Source organism: Eleutherodactylus coqui, unplaced genomic scaffold (assembly GCF_035609145.1).
Source record: "Eleutherodactylus coqui strain aEleCoq1 unplaced genomic scaffold, aEleCoq1.hap1 HAP1_SCAFFOLD_380, whole genome shotgun sequence".
In the NCBI taxonomy this organism is placed as follows: domain Eukaryota; kingdom Metazoa; phylum Chordata; class Amphibia; order Anura; family Eleutherodactylidae; genus Eleutherodactylus; species Eleutherodactylus coqui.
Genome location: NW_027102170.1, coordinates 1 through 20731, shown reverse-complemented (window position 1 = coordinate 20731; position 20731 = coordinate 1). Strand labels below are relative to the sequence as shown.

The following is a 20731-nucleotide window of genomic DNA, read 5'->3' as shown; positions in this document are numbered from 1 at the left end:
TTGTCAGTTGATGTCTACTTGCAAACTTCTAAAAGTCAAGAATTCCAGTGATCATATATAACCTATAAGATGCTACTATGCATAAAACATTTGGCAATGTCCTTCAAGCAGCTAGACCTGGCTAGACCCAGCACTCAAAATGCAACAGGCATATGCAAATTCTTTTCCTGGACCTCTAATCTCTGGTCTGGAGATGGCCTCTGAGCAGCTAGACCCCACTAAACCCAGAAATCTTCCCACTCACAGCGACTTTTCACTTTTCCCAGAATGCACCAGGAATATGCAAATTATCTTCCTGGACCTCCACTCCCTGTTCTCCCTAATACAGACAGGATGGGTCCAGAGGGCGATTGCTCCAGGTGGCCACAGGTGAAGGGTATGCCTTAAACTAATGAGTAAGGAAAATAACGAGTCTGGGTGACACCAGCTCCTCACTACATGTGAGAGGAATTTTTGAATGGGTACAGGTTGCCCTGTGGAGGATCAGCCTACTTTGCGGGACCTTCAGGAGCTGTGATCTGCCCACCCTGCTGATTGTGTTCAATGAAAGAAATCCATGGTTGTAAGAGGGCTTCTCTCTATTCTGGATGATTCTATGTGTGGAATTTGATGCATATTTAAGCTATTCTCAATGCTGTGGATCAGGCGTGTGGAACACAGAATGTTCCAGTGTGCGTGAAAGCCCCCTAGGTTGGTGCATCCAACATAGAATGACCTATTCACCTTGGTATTTTTTCTGTGCGAGTATAAACCAATTAAAAAATTTTTTAAATTCACACGCGAATGGAACACATCGATAAGGACAACATTTGCCCTTTCCCAGTCTTCTGGATCTTCACCTGTCCTCCGGAAATTTTCAAAGATTATGGTTAGTGGTTCAGCAATTATCTCCACTGCTTCCTTCAGTATCCTAGGATCTAATTCATCAGGACCTGGAGACTTGAATTCATTTAAGTTAGCTAAGTTTTCCCTCACCATCTCTCTGCTTATAGATAGCCTGCATTCTTGTATTCGCCCATTAACACCGTGAAGATCAGCTGATGCTAAATCTACTTTCTGAGAGAAAACAGATACAAAATAGGAATTTAGAAGTTCATTCTTCCCAATATCATTCTTAACCAATTCACCATTTTCATCCTGTAAACATCCTATAGCATCTTGGACTTTTATTTTGCTTGGACCCCCAGAGTCTCTTTTTATTGCTTTTGGCCTCTCTTACAAGCCTCAATTCATTTTCAGCTTTTAGCTTTTCTGACACTTGCCCTACAGTTTTTGCAGACAGCATTTTATTCTTCTTTAGATTTTCCCCCTCTTTCCATTTGATCAACAAAATTTTCTTCCTTTTTAAAATCTATGTTAAGTTCTGTGTTCATCCATCCTGGTCTCTTTAAATGCTTCTCATTCTTCCTTCTTTTAGGGATTGGTAACGATTGTGCTTTGACAATCTCATTTCACAATATTTCCCAACCTTCTTGGACATTTCTGTCCTTAAGAACATCCAGCCATTGGAGTCTTCCTCTCCTCTTTCTGAAATCCAACCTTGCAGTCTGAGTCTTCTCAGGTCTTCCTCCCCTTGTTATCCAACATCTAAGGATATCATGATCACTGCCTCCTAAGGTCCCAGCCACCCTTACTCCCTCCACCTTTCCCTCCCTGTTGGTGAGAGTTAGGTCCAAGATAGCAGATCCCCTTGTTTTCTCTTCTACCTTCTGGAAGATAAAGTTGTCAGCAAGAGCGGATAAGAATTGGTTGGATCCATTACTTTTATCTGAGAGATTCCCAACAAATGTCTGGATGGGTAAAATCTCCCATGATCACCATGTTGGGCTTCTTTGAGAGCTTGGCCATCTGATGTAGAAAGAGCTTCTCCATATCTTCTGCTTGTCCAGGCAGCCTATAGTAAATGCCTACAAGGGTGTCCTTTCTGTTGTTCTCTCCTTGTATTCTTACCCAAACAGTTTCTACAGAACTCCCAGCTGTGAAGCTTGAATCTCAGTGGAGATGATGCTTTCCTAACATGCATTACAACACCTCCCATTTTCTTGGGTCTGTTTCTTATAAATACATTATGTCCTTCAAGCCTTGTATCCAATCATTTGTATCATTCCACCAAGTTTTTGTGATGCCGATGACATCATATTTCTCTTCCTGTGTTCGGAGCTCCAATTCCCCATGTTTGTTTCCCATGCATTGTGTAGAAACATGTTAATTTGTGATCAGTGTCTCTTGCTCCTCTACTTTCCTTCTGAATGTTTTGTCTTTCTTCTTCCTTTTTCACTTCTAATAATACGTATTAATTGGATGCATATTTTTGCTTTTCACTTCATATTGTTCTAGTTTTAAGCTCTCCTGATTAGTCTAGCAAGGCGCCTGCCAAATCCTGTTTTTGTAAGGTGCAACCCGTCTCTAGCAAGCAGTCCATCATATAGGTAGTTCACTCCATGGTCTAGGAATCCATATCTTTGCTGACTGAACCATTGACATAGCCAGTTGTTCACCTCTAGAATCCTGCTCCATCTTCTTATTCCACGGCCATCCACTGGGAGGATGGATGAGAAGACCACCTGAGCTCCTAGTTCCTTCCCCTTCCGGCTGAGGTCTTCAAACTCTCTGCAGATAGTTGCAATGTCATTTTTTGCAGAGTCATTTGTCCCTACATGTATTAGTAGGAATGGGTAGTTGTCTGCAGAACTGAAGAGTCTTGATAGCCTATCAGACACATCTTTGATTTGTGCCCCTGGAAGACAGCACACCTCACGTGAGGCTGTGTCATGTCTGCAGACAACGGCCTCTGTTCCTCTCAATAGGGAATCCCCCACAACCAGCACTCTCCCCCTCTTCTTCACAACAACACTTCTTTTTCTCCATCCAAGAGGATTCTGAGTGCTTACTGGACTGTTCTCTGTGGGCAAAGTCATTTCTTGCTGTACTTCTTCATTGTTCTCCTGCGGTAGAGCCTGGTACTGGTTCCTGAGCAGTATGGGTGCTGGCTGACTCCTGATAATCCGGCTTCTTTGGGTCACATGCTTCCATTCCTCGACTTCTACGGCTACACTGAAAACATATTTTCCTTCAACATTTTGAAGACTTACTTCTGCTCTGTCAAGGCAATCCTCCTCTTCCTTAATGAGTTACAATGTAGCTATTCTCTCCTGAAGACTCTGCACCTTTTCCTCCAACAGAGACACAAGTTTGGCTTTTCCTTTGGTAGATCTGTAAACATGTAGCATATGGCTACTCACCCCTTCCATGTTGTCAGTTGATGTCTACTTGCAAACTTCTAAAAGTCAAGAATTCCAGTGATCATATATAACCTATAAGATGCTACTATGCATAAAACATTTGGCAATGTCCTTCAAGCAGCTAGACCTGGCTAGACCCAGCACTCAAAATGCAACAGGCATATGCAAATTCTTTTCCTGGACCTCCAATCTCTGGTCTGGAGATGGCCTCTGAGCAGCTAGACCCCACTAAACCCAGAAATCTTCCCACTCACAGCGACTTTTCACTTTTCCCAGAATGCACCAGGAATATGCAAATTATCTTCCTGGACCTCCACTCCCTGCTCTCCCTAATACAGACAGGATGGGTCCAGAGGGCGATTGCTCCAGGTGGCCACAGGTGAAGGGTATGCCTTAAACTAATGAGTAAGGAAAATAACGAGTCTGGGTGACACCAGCTCCTCACTACATGTGAGAGGAATTTTTGAATGGGTACAGGTTGCCCTGTGGAGGATCAGCCTACTTTGCGGGACCTTCAGGAGCTGTGATCTGCCCACCCTGCTGATTGTGTTCAATGAAAGAAATCCATGGTTGTAAGAGGGCTTCTCTCTATTCTGGATGATTCTATGTGTGGAATTTGATGCATATTTAAGCTATTCTCAATGCTGTGGATCAGGCGTGTGGAACACAGAATGTTCCAGTGTGCGTGAAAGCCCCCTAGGTTGGTGCATCCAACATGGAATGACCTATTCACCTTGGTATTTTTTCTGTGCGAGTATAAACCAATTAAAAAATTTTTTAAATTCACACGCGAATGGAACACATCGATAAGGACAACATTTGCCCTTTCCCAGTCTTCTGGATCTTCACCTGTCCTCCGGAAATTTTCAAAGATTATGGTTAGTGGTTCAGCAATTATCTCCACTGCTTCCTTCAGTATCCTAGGATCTAATTCATCAGGACCTGGAGACTTGAATTCATTTAAGTTAGCTAAGTTTTCCCTCACCATCTCTCTGCTTATAGATAGCCTGCATTCTTGTGTTCCCCCATTAGCACCGTGAAGATCAGCTGATGCTAAATCTACTTTCTGAGAGAAAACAGATACAAATTAGGAATTTAGAAGTTCATTCTTCCCAATATCATTCTTAACCAATTCACCATTTTCATCCTGTAAACATCCTATAGCATCTTGGACTTTTATTTTGCTTGGACCCCCAGAGTCCCTTTTTATTGCTTTTGGCCTCTCTTACAAGCCTCAATTCATTTTCAGCTTTTAGCTTTTCTGACACTTGCCCTACAGTTTTTGCAGACAGCATTTTATTCTTCTTTAGATTTTCCCCCTCTTTCCATTTGATCAACAAAATTTTCTTCCTTTTTAAAATCCATGTTAAGTTCTGTGTTCATCCATCCTGGTCTCTTTAAATGCTTCTCATTCTTCCTTCTTTTAGGGATTGGTAACGATTGTGCTTTGACAATCTCATTTCACAATATTTCCCAACCTTCTTGGACATTTCTGTCCTTAAGAACATCCAGCCATTGGAGTCTTCCTCTCCTCTTTCTGAAATCCAACCTTGTAGTCTGAGTCTTCTCAGGTCTTCCTCCCCTTGTTATCCAACATCTAAGGATATCATGATCACTGCCTCCTAAGGTCCCAGCCACCCTTACTCCCTCCACCATTCCCTCCCTGTTGGTGAGAGTTAGGTCCAAGATAGCAGATCCCCTTGTTTTCTCTTCTACCTTCTGGAAGATAAAGTTGTCAACAAGAGCGGATAAGAATTGGTTGGATCCATTACTTTTATCTGAGAGATTCCCAACAAATGTCTGGATGGGTAAAATCTCCCATGATCACCATGTTGGGCTTCTTTGAGAGCTTGGCCATCTGATGTAGAAAGAGCTTCTCCATATCTTCTGCTTGTCCAGGCGGCCTATAGTAAATGCCTACAACGGTGTCCTTTCTGTTGTTCTCTCCTTGTATTCTTACCCAAACAGTTTCTACAGAACTCCCAGCTGTGAAGCTTGAATCTCAGTGGAGATGATGCTTTCCTAACATGCATTACAACACCTCCCATTTTCTTGGGTCTGTTTCTTATAAATACATTATGTCCTTCAAGCCTTGTATCCAATCATTTGTATCATTCCACCAAGTTTTTGTGATGCCGATGACATCATATTTCTCTTCCTGTGTTCGGAGCTCCAATTCCCCATGTTTGTTTCCCATGCATTGTGTAGAAACATGTTAATTTGTGATCAGTGTCTCTTGCTCCTCTACTTTCCTTCTGAATGTTTTGTCTTTCTTCTTCCTTTTTCACTTCTAATAATACGTATTAATTGGATGCATATTTTTGCTTTTCACATCATATTGTTCTAGTTTTAAGCTCTCCTGATTAGTCTAGCAAGGCGCCTGCCAAATCCTGTTTTTGTAAGGTGCAACCCATCTCTAGCAAGCAGTCCATCATATAGGTAGTTCACTCCATGGTCTAGGAATCCATATCTTTGCTGACTGAACCATTGACATAGCCAGTTGTTCACCTCTAGAATCCTGCTCCATCTTCTTATTCCACGGCCATCCACTGGGAGGATGGATGAGAAGACCACCTGAGCTCCTAGTTCCTTCCCCTTCCGGCTGAGGTCTTCAAAGTCTCTGCAGATAGTTGCAATGTCATTTTTTGCAGAGTCATTTGTCCCTACATGTATTAGTAGGAATGGGTAGTTGTCTGCAGAACTGAAGAGTCTTGATAGCCTATCAGACACATCTTTGATTTGTGCCCCTGGAAGACAGCACACCTCACGTGAGGCTGTGTCAGGTCTGCAGACAACGGCCTCTGTTCCTCTCAATAGGGAATCCCCCACAACCAGCACTCTCCCCCTCTTCTTCACAACAGCACTTCTTTTTCTCCATCCAAGAAGATTCTGAGTGCTTACTGGACTGTTCTCTGTTGGCAAAGTCATTTCTTGCTGTACTTCTTCATTGTTCTCCTGTGGTAGGGCCTGGTACTGGTTCCTGAGCAGTATGGGTGCTGGCTGACTCCTGATAATCCGGCTTCTTTGGGTCACATGCTTCCATTCCTCGACTTCTACGGCTACACTGAAAACATATTTTCCTTCAACATTTTGAAGACTTACTTCTGCTCTGTCAAGGCAATCCTCCCCTTCCTTAATGAGTTACAATGTAGCTATTCTCTCCTGAAGACTCTGCACCTTTTCCTCCAACAGAGGCACAAGTTTGGCTTTTCCTTTGGTAGATCTGTAAACATGTAGCATATGGCTACTCACCCCTTCCATGTTGTCAGTTGATGTCCACTTGCAAACTTCTAAAAGTCAAGAATTCCAGTGATCATATATAACCTATAAGATGCTACTATGCATAAAACATTTGGCAATGTCCTTCAAGCAGCTAGACCTGACTAGACCCAGCACTCAAAATGCAACAGGCATATGCAAATTCTTTTCCTGGACCTCCAACCTCTGGTCTGGAAATGGCCTCTGAGCAGCTACACCCCACTAAACCCAGAAATCTTCCCACTCACAGTGACTTTTCACTTTTCCCAGAATGCACCAGGAATATGCAAATTATCTTCCTGGACCTCCACTCCCTGTTCTCCCTAATACAGACAGGATGGGTCCAGAGGGCGATTGCTCCAGGTGGCCACAGGTGAAGGGTATGCCTTAAACTAATGAGTAAGGAAAATAACGAGTCTGGGTGACACCAGCTCCTCACTACATGTGAGAGGAATTTTTGAATGGGTACAGGTTGCCCTGTGGAGGATCAGCCTACTTTGCGGGACCTTCAGGAGCTGTGATCTGCCCACCCTGCTGATTGTGTTCAATGAAAGAAATCCATGGTTGTAAGAGGGCTTCTCTCTATTCTGGATGATTCTATGTGTGGAATTTGATGCATATTTAAGCTATTCTCAATGCTGTGGATCAGGCGTGTGGAACACAGAATGTTCCAGTGTGCGTGAAAGCCCCCTAGGTTGGTGCATCCAACATAGAATGACCTATTCACCTTGGTATTTTTTCTGTGCGAGTATAAACCAATTAAAAAATTTTTTAAATTCACACGCGAATGGAACACATCGATAAGGACAACATTTGCCCTTTCCCAGTCTTCTGGATCTTCACCTGTCCTCCGGAAATTTTCAAAGATTATGGTTAGTGGTTCAGCAATTATCTCCACTGCTTCCTTCAGTATCCTAGGATCTAATTCATCAGGACCTGGAGACTTGAATTCATTTAAGTTAGCTAAGTTTTCCCTCACCATCTCTCTGCTTATAGATAGCCTGCATTCTTGTATTCGCCCATTAACACCGTGAAGATCAGCTGATGCTAAATCTACTTTCTGAGAGAAAACAGATACAAAATAGGAATTTAGAAGTTCATTCTTCCCAATATCATTCTTAACCAATTCACCATTTTCATCCTGTAAACATCCTATAGCATCTTGGACTTTTATTTTGCTTGGACCCCCAGAGTCTCTTTTTATTGCTTTTGGCCTCTCTTACAAGCCTCAATTCATTTTCAGCTTTTAGCTTTTCTGACACTTGCCCTACAGTTTTTGCAGACAGCATTTTATTCTTCTTTAGATTTTCCCCCTCTTTCCATTTGATCAACAAAATTTTCTTCCTTTTTAAAATCTATGTTAAGTTCTGTGTTCATCCATCCTGGTCTCTTTAAATGCTTCTCATTCTTCCTTCTTTTAGGGATTGGTAACGATTGTGCTTTGACAATCTCATTTCACAATATTTCCCAACCTTCTTGGACATTTCTGTCCTTAAGAACATCCAGCCATTGGAGTCTTCCTCTCCTCTTTCTGAAATCCAACCTTGCAGTCTAAGTCTTCTCAGGTCTTCCTCCCCTTGTTATCCAACATCTAAGGATATCATGATCACTGCCTCCTAAGGTCCCAGCCACCCTTACTCCCTCCACCTTTCCCTCCCTGTTGGTGAGAGTTAGGTCCAAGATAGCAGATCCCCTTGTTTTCTCTTCTACCTTCTGGAAGATAAAGTTGTCAGCAAGAGCGGATAAGAATTGGTTGGATCCATTACTTTTATCTGAGAGATTCCCAACAAATGTCTGGATGGGTAAAATCTCCCATGATCACCATGTTGGGCTTCTTTGAGAGCTTGGCCATCTGATGTAGAAAGAGCTTCTCCATATCTTCTGCTTGTCCAGGCGGCCTATAGTAAATGCCTACAAGGGTGTCCTTTCTGTTGTTCTCTCCTTGTATTCTTACCCAAACAGTTTCTACAGAACTCCCAGCTGTGAAGCTTGAATCTCAGTGGAGATGATGCTTTCCTAACATGCATTACAACACCTCCCATTTTCTTGGGTCTGTTTCTTATAAATACATTATGTCCTTCAAGCCTTGTATCCAATCATTTGTATCATTCCACCAAGTTTTTGTGATGCCGATGACATCATATTTCTCTTCCTGTGTTCGGAGCTCCAATTCCCCATGTTTGTTTCCCATGCATTGTGTAGAAACATGTTAGTTTGTGATCAGTGTCTCTTGCTCCTCTACTTTCCTTCTGAATGTTTTGTCTTTCTTCTTCCTTTTTCACTTCAAATAATACGTATTATTGGATGCATATTTTTGCTTTTCACATCATATTGTTCTAGTTTTAAGCTCTCCTGATTAGTCTAGCAAGGCGCCTGCCAAATCCTGTTTTTGTAAGGTGCAACCCGTCTCTAGCAAGCAGTCCATCATATAGGTAGTTCACTCCATGGTCTAGGAATCCATATCTTTGCTGACTGAACCATTGACATAGCCAGTTGTTCACCTCTAGAATCCTGCTCCATCTTCTTATTCCACGGCCATCCACTGGGAGGATGGATGAGAAGACCACCTGAGCTCCTAGTTCCTTCCCCTTCCGGCTGAGGTCTTCAAACTCTCTGCAGATAGTTGCAATGTCATTTTTTGCAGAGTCATTTGTCCCTACATGTATTAGTAGGAATGGGTAGTTGTCTGCAGAACTGAAGAGTCTTGATAGCCTATCAGACACATCTTTGATTTGTGCCCCTGGAAGACAGCACACCTCACGTGAGGCTGTGTCATGTCTGCAGACAACGGCCTCTGTTCCTCTCAATAGGGAATCCCCCACAACCAGCACTCTCCCCCTCTTCTTCACAACAACACTTCTTTTTCTCCATCCAAGAGGATTCTGAGTGCTTACTGGACTGTTCTCTGTGGGCAAAGTCATTTCTTGCTGTACTTCTTCATTGTTCTCCTGCGGTAGAGCCTGGTACTGGTTCCTGAGCAGTATGGGTGCTGGCTGACTCCTGATAATCCGGCTTCTTTGGGTCACATGCTTCCATTCCTCGACTTCTACGGCTACACTGAAAACATATTTTCCTTCAACATTTTGAAGACTTACTTCTGCTCTGTCAAGGCAATCCTCCTCTTCCTTAATGAGTTACAATGTAGCTATTCTCTCCTGAAGACTCTGCACCTTTTCCTCCAACAGAGGCACAAGTTTGGCTTTTCCTTTGGTAGATCTGTAAACATGTAGCATATGGCTACTCACCCCTTCCATGTTGTCAGTTGATGTCTACTTGCAAACTTCTAAAAGTCAAGAATTCCAGTGATCATATATAACCTATAAGATGCTACTATGCATAAAACATTTGGCAATGTCCTTCAAGCAGCTAGACCTGGCTAGACCCAGCGCTCAAAATGCAACAGGCATATGCAAATTCTTTTCCTGGACCTCCAATCTCTGGTCTGGAGATGGCCTCTGAGCAGCTAGACCCCACTAAACCCAGAAATCTTCCCACTCACAGCGACTTTTCACTTTTCCCAGAATGCACCAGGAATATGCAAATTATCTTCCTGGACCTCCACTCCCTGTTCTCCCTAATACAGACAGGATGGGTCCAGAGGGCGATTGCTCCAGGTGGCCACAGGTGAAGGGTATGCCTTAAACTAATGAGTAAGGAAAATAACGAGTCTGGGTGACACCAGCTCCTCACTACATGTGAGAGGAATTTTTGAATGGGTACAGGTTGCCCTGTGGAGGATCAGCCTACTTTGCGGGACCTTCAGGAGCTGTGATCTGCCCACCCTGCTGATTGTGTTCAATGAAAGAAATCCATGGTTGTAAGAGGGCTTCTCTCTATTCTGGATGATTCTATGTGTGGAATTTGATGCATATTTAAGCTATTCTCAATGCTGTGGATCAGGCGTGTGGAACACAGAATGTTCCAGTGTGCGTGAAAGCCCCCTAGGTTGGTGCATCCAACATAGAATGACCTATTCACCTTGGTATTTTTTCTGTGCGAGTATAAACCAATTAAAAAATTTTTTAAATTCACACGCGAATGGAACACATCGATAAGGACAACATTTGCCCTTTCCCAGTCTTCTGGATCTTCACCTGTCCTCCGGAAATTTTCAAAGATTATGGTTAGTGGTTCAGCAATTATCTCCACTGCTTCCTTCAGTATCCTAGGATCTAATTCATCAGGACCTGGAGACTTGAATTCATTTAAGTTAGCTAAGTTTTCCCTCACCATCTCTCTGCTTATAGATAGCCTGCATTCTTGTATTCGCCCATTAACACCGTGAAGATCAGCTGATGCTAAATCTACTTTCTGAGAGAAAACAGATACAAAATAGGAATTTAGAAGTTCATTCTTCCCAATATCATTCTTAACCAATTCACCATTTTCATCCTGTAAACATCCTATAGCATCTTGGACTTTTATTTTGCTTGGACCCCCAGAGTCTCTTTTTATTGCTTTTGGCCTCTCTTACAAGCCTCAATTCATTTTCAGCTTTTAGCTTTTCTGACACTTGCCCTACAGTTTTTGCAGACAGCATTTTATTCTTCTTTAGATTTTCCCCCTCTTTCCATTTGATCAACAAAATTTTCTTCCTTTTTAAAATCCATGTTAAGTTCTGTGTTCATCCATCCTGGTCTCTTTAAATGCTTCTCATTCTTCCTTCTTTTAGGGATTGGTAACGATTGTGCTTTGACAATCTCATTTCACAATATTTCCCAACCTTCTTGGACATTTCTGTCCTTAAGAACATCCAGCCATTGGAGTCTTCCTCTCCTCTTTCTGAAATCCAACCTTGCAGTCTAAGTCTTCTCAGGTCTTCCTCCCCTTGTTATCCAACATCTAAGGATATCATGATCACTGCCTCCTAAGGTCCCAGCCACCCTTACTCCCTCCACCTTTCCCTCCCTGTTGGTGAGAGTTAGGTCCAAGATAGCAGATCCCCTTGTTTTCTCTTCTACCTTCTGGAAGATAAAGTTGTCAGCAAGAGCGGATAAGAATTGGTTGGATCCATTACTTTTATCTGAGAGATTCCCAACAAATGTCTGGATGGGTAAAATCTCCCATGATCACCATGTTGGGCTTCTTTGAGAGCTTGGCCATCTGATGTAGAAAGAGCTTCTCCATATCTTCTGCTTGTCCAGGCGGCCTATAGTAAATGCCTACAAGGGTGTCCTTTCTGTTGTTCTCTCCTTGTATTCTTACCCAAACAGTTTCTACAGAACTCCCAGCTGTGAAGCTTGAATCTCAGTGGAGATGATGCTTTCCTAACATGCATTACAACACCTCCCATTTTCTTGGGTCTGTTTCTTATAAATACATTATGTCCTTCAAGCCTTGTATCCAATCATTTGTATCATTCCACCAAGTTTTTGTGATGCCGATGACATCATATTTCTCTTCCTGTGTTCGGAGCTCCAATTCCCCATGTTTGTTTCCCATGCATTGTGTAGAAACATGTTAATTTGTGATCAGTGTCTCTTGCTCCTCTACTTTCCTTCTGAATGTTTTGTCTTTCTTCTTCCTTTTTCACTTCTAATAATACGTATTAATTGGATGCATATTTTTGCTTTTCACTTCATATTGTTCTAGTTTTAAGCTCTCCTGATTAGTCTAGCAAGGCGCCTGCCAAATCCTGTTTTTGTAAGGTGCAACCCGTCTCTAGCAAGCAGTCCATCATATAGGTAGTTCACTCCATGGTCTAGGAATCCATATCTTTGCTGACTGAACCATTGACATAGCCAGTTGTTCACCTCTAGAATCCTGCTCCATCTTCTTATTCCACGGCCATCCACTGGGAGGATGGATGAGAAGACCACCTGAGCTCCTAGTTCCTTCCCCTTCCGGCTGAGGTCTTCAAACTCTCTGCAGATAGTTGCAATGTCATTTTTTGCAGAGTCATTTGTCCCTACATGTATTAGTAGGAATGGGTAGTTGTCTGCAGAACTGAAGAGTCTTGATAGCCTATCAGACACATCTTTGATTTGTGCCCCTGGAAGACAGCACACCTCACGTGAGGCTGTGTCATGTCTGCAGACAACGGCCTCTGTTCCTCTCAATAGGGAATCCCCCACAACCAGCACTCTCCCCCTCTTCTTCACAACAACACTTCTTTTTCTCCATCCAAGAGGATTCTGAGTGCTTACTGGACTGTTCTCTGTGGGCAAAGTCATTTCTTGCTGTACTTCTTCATTGTTCTCCTGCGGTAGAGCCTGGTACTGGTTCCTGAGCAGTATGGGTGCTGGCTGACTCCTGATAATCCGGCTTCTTTGGGTCACATGCTTCCATTCCTCGACTTCTACGGCTACACTGAAAACATATTTTCCTTCAACATTTTGAAGACTTACTTCTGCTCTGTCAAGGCAATCCTCCTCTTCCTTAATGAGTTACAATGTAGCTATTCTCTCCTGAAGACTCTGCACCTTTTCCTCCAACAGAGGCACAAGTTTGGCTTTTCCTTTGGTAGATCTGTAAACATGTAGCATATGGCTACTCACCCCTTCCATGTTGTCAGTTGATGTCTACTTGCAAACTTCTAAAAGTCAAGAATTCCAGTGATCATATATAACCTATAAGATGCTACTATGCATAAAACATTTGGCAATGTCCTTCAAGCAGCTAGACCTGGCTAGACCCAGCGCTCAAAATGCAACAGGCATATGCAAATTCTTTTCCTGGACCTCCAATCTCTGGTCTGGAGATGGCCTCTGAGCAGCTAGACCCCACTAAACCCAGAAATCTTCCCACTCACAGCGACTTTTCACTTTTCCCAGAATGCACCAGGAATATGCAAATTATCTTCCTGGACCTCCACTCCCTGTTCTCCCTAATACAGACAGGATGGGTCCAGAGGGCGATTGCTCCAGGTGGCCACAGGTGAAGGGTATGCCTTAAACTAATGAGTAAGGAAAATAACGAGTCTGGGTGACACCAGCTCCTCACTACATGTGAGAGGAATTTTTGAATGGGTACAGGTTGCCCTGTGGAGGATCAGCCTACTTTGCGGGACCTTCAGGAGCTGTGATCTGCCCACCCTGCTGATTGTGTTCAATGAAAGAAATCCATGGTTGTAAGAGGGCTTCTCTCTATTCTGGATGATTCTATGTGTGGAATTTGATGCATATTTAAGCTATTCTCAATGCTGTGGATCAGGCGTGTGGAACACAGAATGTTCCAGTGTGCGTGAAAGCCCCCTAGGTTGGTGCATCCAACATGGAATGACCTATTCACCTTGGTATTTTTTCTGTGCGAGTATAAACCAATTAAAAAATTTTTTAAATTCACACGCGAATGGAACACATCGATAAGGACAACATTTGCCCTTTCCCAGTCTTCTGGATCTTCACCTGTCCTCCGGAAATTTTCAAAGATTATGGTTAGTGGTTCAGCAATTATCTCCACTGCTTCCTTCAGTATCCTAGGATCTAATTCATCAGGACCTGGAGACTTGAATTCATTTAAGTTAGCTAAGTTTTCCCTCACCATCTCTCTGCTTATAGATAGCCTGCATTCTTGTGTTCCCCCATTAGCACCGTGAAGATCAGCTGATGCTAAATCTACTTTCTGAGAGAAAACAAATACAAATTAGGAATTTAGAAGTTCATTCTTCCCAATATCATTCTTAACCAATTCACCATTTTCATCCTGTAAACATCCTATAGCATCTTGGACTTTTATTTTGCTTGGACCCCCAGAGTCCCTTTTTATTGCTTTTGGCCTCTCTTACAAGCCTCAATTCATTTTCAGCTTTTAGCTTTTCCTTCACTTGCCCTACAGTTTTTGCAGACAGCATTTTATTCTTCTTTAGATTTTCCCCCTCTTTCCATTTGATCAACAAAATTTTCTTCCTTTTTAAAATCCATGTTAAGTTCTGTGTTCATCCATCCTGGTCTCTTTAAATGCTTCTCATTCTTCCTTCTTTTAGGGATTGGTAACGATTGTGCTTTGACAATCTCATTTCACAATATTTCCCAACCTTCTTGGACATTTCTGTCCTTAAGAACATCCAGCCATTGGAGTCTTCCTCTCCTCTTTCTGAAATCCAACCTTGCAGTCTGAGTCTTCTCAGGTCTTCCTTCCTCCCTTGTTATCCAACATCTAAGGATATCATGATCACTGCCTCCTAAGGTCCCAGCCACCCTTACTCCCTCCACCATTCCCTCCCTGTTGGTGAGAGTTAGGTCCAAGATAGCAGATCCCCTTGTTTTCTCTTCTACCTTCTGGAAGATAAAGTTGTCAACAAGAGCGGATAAGAATTGGTTGGATCCATTACTTTTATCTGAGAGATTCCCAACAAATGTCTGGATGGGTAAAATCTCCCATGATCACCATGTTGGGCTTCTTTGAGAGCTTGGCCATCTGATGTAGAAAGAGCTTCTCCATATCTTCTGCTTGTCCAGGCGGCCTATAGTAAATGCCTACAAGGGTGTCCTTTCTGTTGTTCTCTCCTTGTATTCTTACCCAAACAGTTTCTACAGAACTCCCAGCTGTGAAGCTTGAATCTCAGTGGAGATGATGCTTTCCTAACATGCATTACAACACCTCCCATTTTCTTGGGTCTGTTTCTTATAAATACATTATGTCCTTCAAGCCTTGTATCCAATCATTTGTATCATTCCACCAAGTTTTTGTGATGCCGATGACATCATATTTCTCTTCCTGTGTTCGGAGCTCCAATTCCCCATGTTTGTTTCCCATGCATTGTGTAGAAACATGTTAATTTGTGATCAGTGTCTCTTGCTCCTCTACTTTCCTTCTGAATGTTTTGTCTTTCTTCTTCCTTTTTCACTTCAAATAATACGTATTATTGGATGCATATTTTTGCTTTTCACATCATATTGTTCTAGTTTTAAGCTCTCCTGATTAGTCTAGCAAGGCGCCTGCCAAATCCTGTTTTTGTAAGGTGCAACCCGTCTCTAGCAAGCAGTCCATCATATAGGTAGTTCACTCCATGGTCTAGGAATCCATATCTTTGCTGACTGAACCATTGACATAGCCAGTTGTTCACCTCTAGAATCCTGCTCCATCTTCTTATTCCACGGCCATCCACTGGGAGGATGGATGAGAAGACCACCTGAGCTCCTAGTTCCTTCCCCTTCCGGCTGAGGTCTTCAAAGTCTCTGCAGATAGTTGCAATGTCATTTTTTGCAGAGTCATTTGTCCCTACATGTATTAGTAGGAATGGGTAGTTGTCTGCAGAACTGAAGAGTCTTGATAGCCTATCAGACACATCTTTGATTTGTGCCCCTGGAAGACAGCACACCTCACGTGAGGCTGTGTCAGGTCTGCAGACAAGGGCCTCTGTTCCTCTCAATAGGGAATCCCCCACAACCAGCACTCTCCCCCTCTTCTTCACAACAGCACTTCTTTTTCTCCATCCAAGAGGATTCTGAGTGCTTACTGGACTGTTCTCTGTTGGCAAAGTCATTTCTTGCTGTACTTCTTCATTGTTCTCCTGCGGTAGAGCCTGGTACTGGTTCCTGAGCAGTATGGGTGCTGGCTGACTCCTGATAATCCGGCTTCTTTGGGTCACATGCTTCCATTCCTCGACTTCTACGGCTACACTGAAAACATATTTTCCTTCAACATTTTGAAGACTTACTTCTGCTCTGTCAAGGCAATCCTCCTCTTCCTTAATGGGTTACAATGTAGCTATTCTCTCCTGAAGACTCTGCACCTTTTCCTCCAACAGAGGCACAAGTTTGGCTTTTCCTTTGGTAGATCTGTAAACATGTAGCATATGGCTACTCACCCCTTCCATGTTGTCAGTTGATGTCTACTTGCAAACTTCTAAAAGTCAAGAATTCCAGTGATCATATATAACCTATAAGATGCTACTATGCATAAAACATTTGGCAATGTCCTTCAAGCAGCTAGACCTGGCTAGACCCAGCACTCAAAATGCAACAGGCATATGCAAATTCTTTTCCTGGACCTCTAATCTCTGGTCTGGAGATGGCCTCTGAGCAGCTAGACCCCACTAAACCCAGAAATCTTCCCACTCACAGCGACTTTTCACTTTTCCCAGAATGCACCAGGAATATGCAAATTATCTTCCTGGACCTCCACTCCCTGTTCTCCCTAATACAGACAGGATGGGTCCAGAGGGCGATTGCTCCAGGTGGCCACAGGTGAAGGGTATGCCTTAAACTAATGAGTAAGGAAAATAACGAGTCTGGGTGACACCAGCTCCTCACTACATGTGAGAGGAATTTTTGAATGGGTACAGGTTGCCCTGTGGAGGATCAGCCTACTTTGCGGGACCTTCAGGAGCTGTGATCTGCCCACCCTGCTGATTGTGTTCAATGAAAGAAATCCATGGTTGTAAGAGGGCTTCTCTCTATTCTGGATGATTCTATGTGTGGAATTTGATGCATATTTAAGCTATTCTCAATGCTGTGGATCAGGCGTGTGGAACACAGAATGTTCCAGTGTGCGTGAAAGCCCCCTAGGTTGGTGCATCCAACATAGAATGACCTATTCACCTTGGTATTTTTTCTGTGCGAGTATAAACCAATTAAAAAATTTTTTAAATTCACACGCGAATGGAACACATCGATAAGGACAACATTTGCCCTTTCCCAGTCTTCTGGATCTTCACCTGTCCTCCGGAAATTTTCAAAGATTATGGTTAGTGGTTCAGCAATTATCTCCACTGCTTCCTTCAGTATCCTAGGATCTAATTCATCAGGACCTGGAGACTTGAATTCATTTAAGTTAGCTAAGTTTTCCCTCACCATCTCTCTGCTTATAGATAGCCTGCATTCTTGTATTCGCCCATTAACACCGTGAAGATCAGCTGATGCTAAATCTACTTTCTGAGAGAAAACAGATACAAAATAGGAATTTAGAAGTTCATTCTTCCCAATATCATTCTTAACCAATTCACCATTTTCATCCTGTAAACATCCTATAGCATCTTGGACTTTTATTTTGCTTGGACCCCCAGAGTCTCTTTTTATTGCTTTTGGCCTCTCTTACAAGCCTCAATTCATTTTCAGCTTTTAGCTTTTCTGACACTTGCCCTACAGTTTTTGCAGACAGCATTTTATTCTTCTTTAGATTTTCCCCCTCTTTCCATTTGATCAACAAAATTTTCTTCCTTTTTAAAATCTATGTTAAGTTCTGTGTTCATCCATCCGGGTCTCTTTAAATGCTTCTCATTCTTCCTTCTTTTAGGGATTGGTAACGATTGTGCTTTGACAATCTCATTTCACAATATTTCCCAACCTTCTTGGACATTTCTGTCCTTAAGAACATCCAGCCATTGGAGTCTTCCTCTCCTCTTTCTGAAATCCAACCTTGCAGTCTGAGTCTTCTCAGGTCTTCCTCCCCTTGTTATCCAACATCTAAGGATATCATGATCACTGCCTCCTAAGGTCCCAGCCACCCTTACTCCCTCCACCTTTCCCTCCCTGTTGGTGAGAGTTAGGTCCAAGATAGCAGATCCCCTTGTTTTCTCTTCTACCTTCTGGAAGATAAAGTTGTCAGCAAGAGCGGATAAGAATTGGTTGGATCCATTACTTTTATCTGAGAGATTCCCAACAAATGTCTGGATGGGTAAAATCTCCCATGATCACCATGTTGGGCTTCTTTGAGAGCTTGGCCATCTGATGTAGAAAGAGCTTCTCCATATCTTCTGCTTGTCCAGGCAGCCTATAGTAAATGCCTACAAGGGTGTCCTTTCTGTTGTTCTCTCCTTGTATTCTTACCCAAACAGTTTCTACAGAACTCCCAGCTGTGAAGCTTGAATCTCAGTGGAGATGATGCTTTCCTAACATGCATTACAACACCTCCCATTTTCTTGGGTCTGTTTCTTATAAATACATTATGTCCTTCAAGCCTTGTATCCAATCATTTGTATCATTCCACCAAGTTTTTGTGATGCCGATGACATCATATTTCTCTTCCTGTGTTCGGAGCTCCAATTCCCCATGTTTGTTTCCCATGCATTGTGTAGAAACATGTTAATTTGTGATCAGTGTCTCTTGCTCCTCTACTTTCCTTCTGAATGTTTTGTCTTTCTTCTTCCTTTTTCACTTCTAATAATACGTATTAATTGGATGCATATTTTTGCTTTTCACTTCATATTGTTCTAGTTTTAAGCTCTCCTGATTAGTCTAGCAAGGCGCCTGCCAAATCCTGTTTTTGTAAGGTGCAACCCGTCTCTAGCAAGCAGTCCATCATATAGGTAGTTCACTCCATGGTCTAGGAATCCATATCTTTGCTGACTGAACCATTGACATAGCCAGTTGTTCACCTCTAGAATCCTGCTCCATCTTCTTATTCCACGGCCATCCACTGGGAGGATGGATGAGAAGACCACCTGAGCTCCTAGTTCCTTCCCCTTCCGGCTGAGGTCTTCAAAGTCTCTGCAGATAGTTGCAATGTCATTTTTTGCAGAGTCATTTGTCCCTACATGTATTAGTAGGAATGGGTAGTTGTCTGCAGAACTGAAGAGTCTTGATAGCCTATCAGACACATCTTTGATTTGTGCCCCTGGAAGACAGCACACCTCACGTGAGGCTGTGTCATGTCTGCAGACAACGGCCTCTGTTCCTCTCAATAGGGAATCCCCCACAACCAGCACTCTCCCCCTCTTCTTCACAACAACACTTCTTTTTCTCCATCCAAGAGGATTCTGAGTGCTTACTGGACTGTTCTCTGTGGGCAAAGTCATTTCTTGCTGTACTTCTTCATTGTTCTCCTGCGGTAGAGCCTGGTACTGGTTCCTGAGCAGTATGGGTGCTGGCTGACTCCTGATAATCCGGCTTCTTTGGGTCACATGCTTCCATTCCTCGACTTCTACGGCTACACTGAAAACATATTTTCCTTCAACATTTTGAAGACTTACTTCTGCTCTGTCAAGGCAATCCTCCTCTTCCTTAATGAGTTACAATGTAGCTATTCTCTCCTGAAGACTCTGCACCTTTTCCTCCAACAGAGGCACAAGTTTGGCTTTTCCTTTGGTAGATCTGTAAACATGTAGCATATGGCTACTCACCCCTTCCATGTTGTCAGTTGATGTCTACTTGCAAACTTCTAAAAGTCAAGAATTCCAGTGATCATATATAACCTATAAGATGCTACTATGCATAAAACATTTGGCAATGTCCTTCAAGCAGCTAGACCTGGCTAGACCCAGCACTCAAAATGCAACAGGCATATGCAAATTCTTTTCCTGGACCTCCAATCTCTGGTCTGGAGATGGCCTCTGAGCAGCTAGACCCCACTAAACCCAGAAATCTTCCCACTCACAGCGACTTTTCACTTTTCCCAGAATGCACCAGGAATATGCAAATTATCTTCCTGGACCTCCACTCCCTGCTCTCCCTAATACAGACAGGATGGGTCCAGAGGGCGATTGCTCCAGGTGGCCACAGGTGAAGGGTATGCCTTAAACTAATGAGTAAGGAAAATAACGAGTCTGGGTGACACCAGCTCCTCACTACATGTGAGAGGAATTTTTGAATGGGTACAGGTTGCCCTGTGGAGGATCAGCCTACTTTGCGGGACCTTCAGGAGCTGTGATCTGCCCACCCTGCTGATTGTGTTCAATGAAAGAAATCCATGGTTGTAAGAGGGCTTCTCTCTATTCTGGATGATTCTATGTGTGGAATTTGATGCATATTTAAGCTATTCTCAATGCTGTGGATCAGGCGTGTGGAACACAGAATGTTCCAGTGTGCGTGAAAGCCCCCTAGGTTGGTGCATCCAACATGGAATGACCTATTCACCTTGGTATTTTTTCTGTGCGAGTATAAACCAATTAAAAAATTTTTTAAATTCACACGCGAATGGAACACATCGATAAGGACAACATTTGCCCTTTCCCAGTCTTCTGGATCTTCACCTGTCCTCCGGAAATTTTCAAAGATTATGGTTAGTGGTTCAGCAATTATCTCCACTGCTTCCTTCAGTATCCTAGGATCTAATTCATCAGGACCTGGAGACTTGAATTCATTTAAGTTAGCTAAGTTTTCCCTCACCATCTCTCTGCTTATAGATAGCCTGCATTCTTGTGTTCCCCCATTAGCACCGTGAAGATCAGCTGATGCTAAATCTACTTTCTGAGAGAAAACAGATACAAATTAGGAATTTAGAAGTTCATTCTTCCCAATATCATTCTTAACCAATTCACCATTTTCATCCTGTAAACATCCTATAGCATCTTGGACTTTTATTTTGCTTGGACCCCCAGAGTCCCTTTTTATTGCTTTTGGCCTCTCTTA

General features: G+C 42.9%; 7 non-coding genes across 7 annotated transcripts; all 7 read left to right on the top strand.

Annotated features, from left to right (window-relative positions):
- Positions 1–378: 378 nt before the first annotated feature.
- Positions 379–525, top strand: LOC136598749 (U12 minor spliceosomal RNA). The gene has a single exon (XR_010788852.1). It is a non-coding gene; the product is annotated as a U12 minor spliceosomal RNA (small nuclear RNA).
- A 3105-nt stretch (positions 526–3630) lies between these two features.
- LOC136598748 (U12 minor spliceosomal RNA) lies at positions 3631–3777 on the top strand. Its single transcript, XR_010788851.1, has one exon. It is a non-coding gene; the product is annotated as a U12 minor spliceosomal RNA (small nuclear RNA).
- A 3105-nt stretch (positions 3778–6882) lies between these two features.
- LOC136598777 (U12 minor spliceosomal RNA) lies at positions 6883–7029 on the top strand. The gene has a single exon (XR_010788878.1). It is a non-coding gene; the product is annotated as a U12 minor spliceosomal RNA (small nuclear RNA).
- A 3104-nt stretch (positions 7030–10133) lies between these two features.
- Positions 10134–10280, top strand: LOC136598776 (U12 minor spliceosomal RNA). Its single transcript, XR_010788877.1, has one exon. It is a non-coding gene; the product is annotated as a U12 minor spliceosomal RNA (small nuclear RNA).
- Positions 10281–13385: 3105 nt separating this feature from the next.
- Positions 13386–13532, top strand: LOC136598771 (U12 minor spliceosomal RNA). Its single transcript, XR_010788872.1, has one exon. It is a non-coding gene; the product is annotated as a U12 minor spliceosomal RNA (small nuclear RNA).
- Positions 13533–16639: 3107 nt separating this feature from the next.
- Positions 16640–16786, top strand: LOC136598759 (U12 minor spliceosomal RNA). The gene has a single exon (XR_010788861.1). It is a non-coding gene; the product is annotated as a U12 minor spliceosomal RNA (small nuclear RNA).
- A 3105-nt stretch (positions 16787–19891) lies between these two features.
- On the top strand, positions 19892–20038 carry LOC136598747 (U12 minor spliceosomal RNA). The gene has a single exon (XR_010788850.1). It is a non-coding gene; the product is annotated as a U12 minor spliceosomal RNA (small nuclear RNA).
- Positions 20039–20731: the final 693 nt, after the last annotated feature.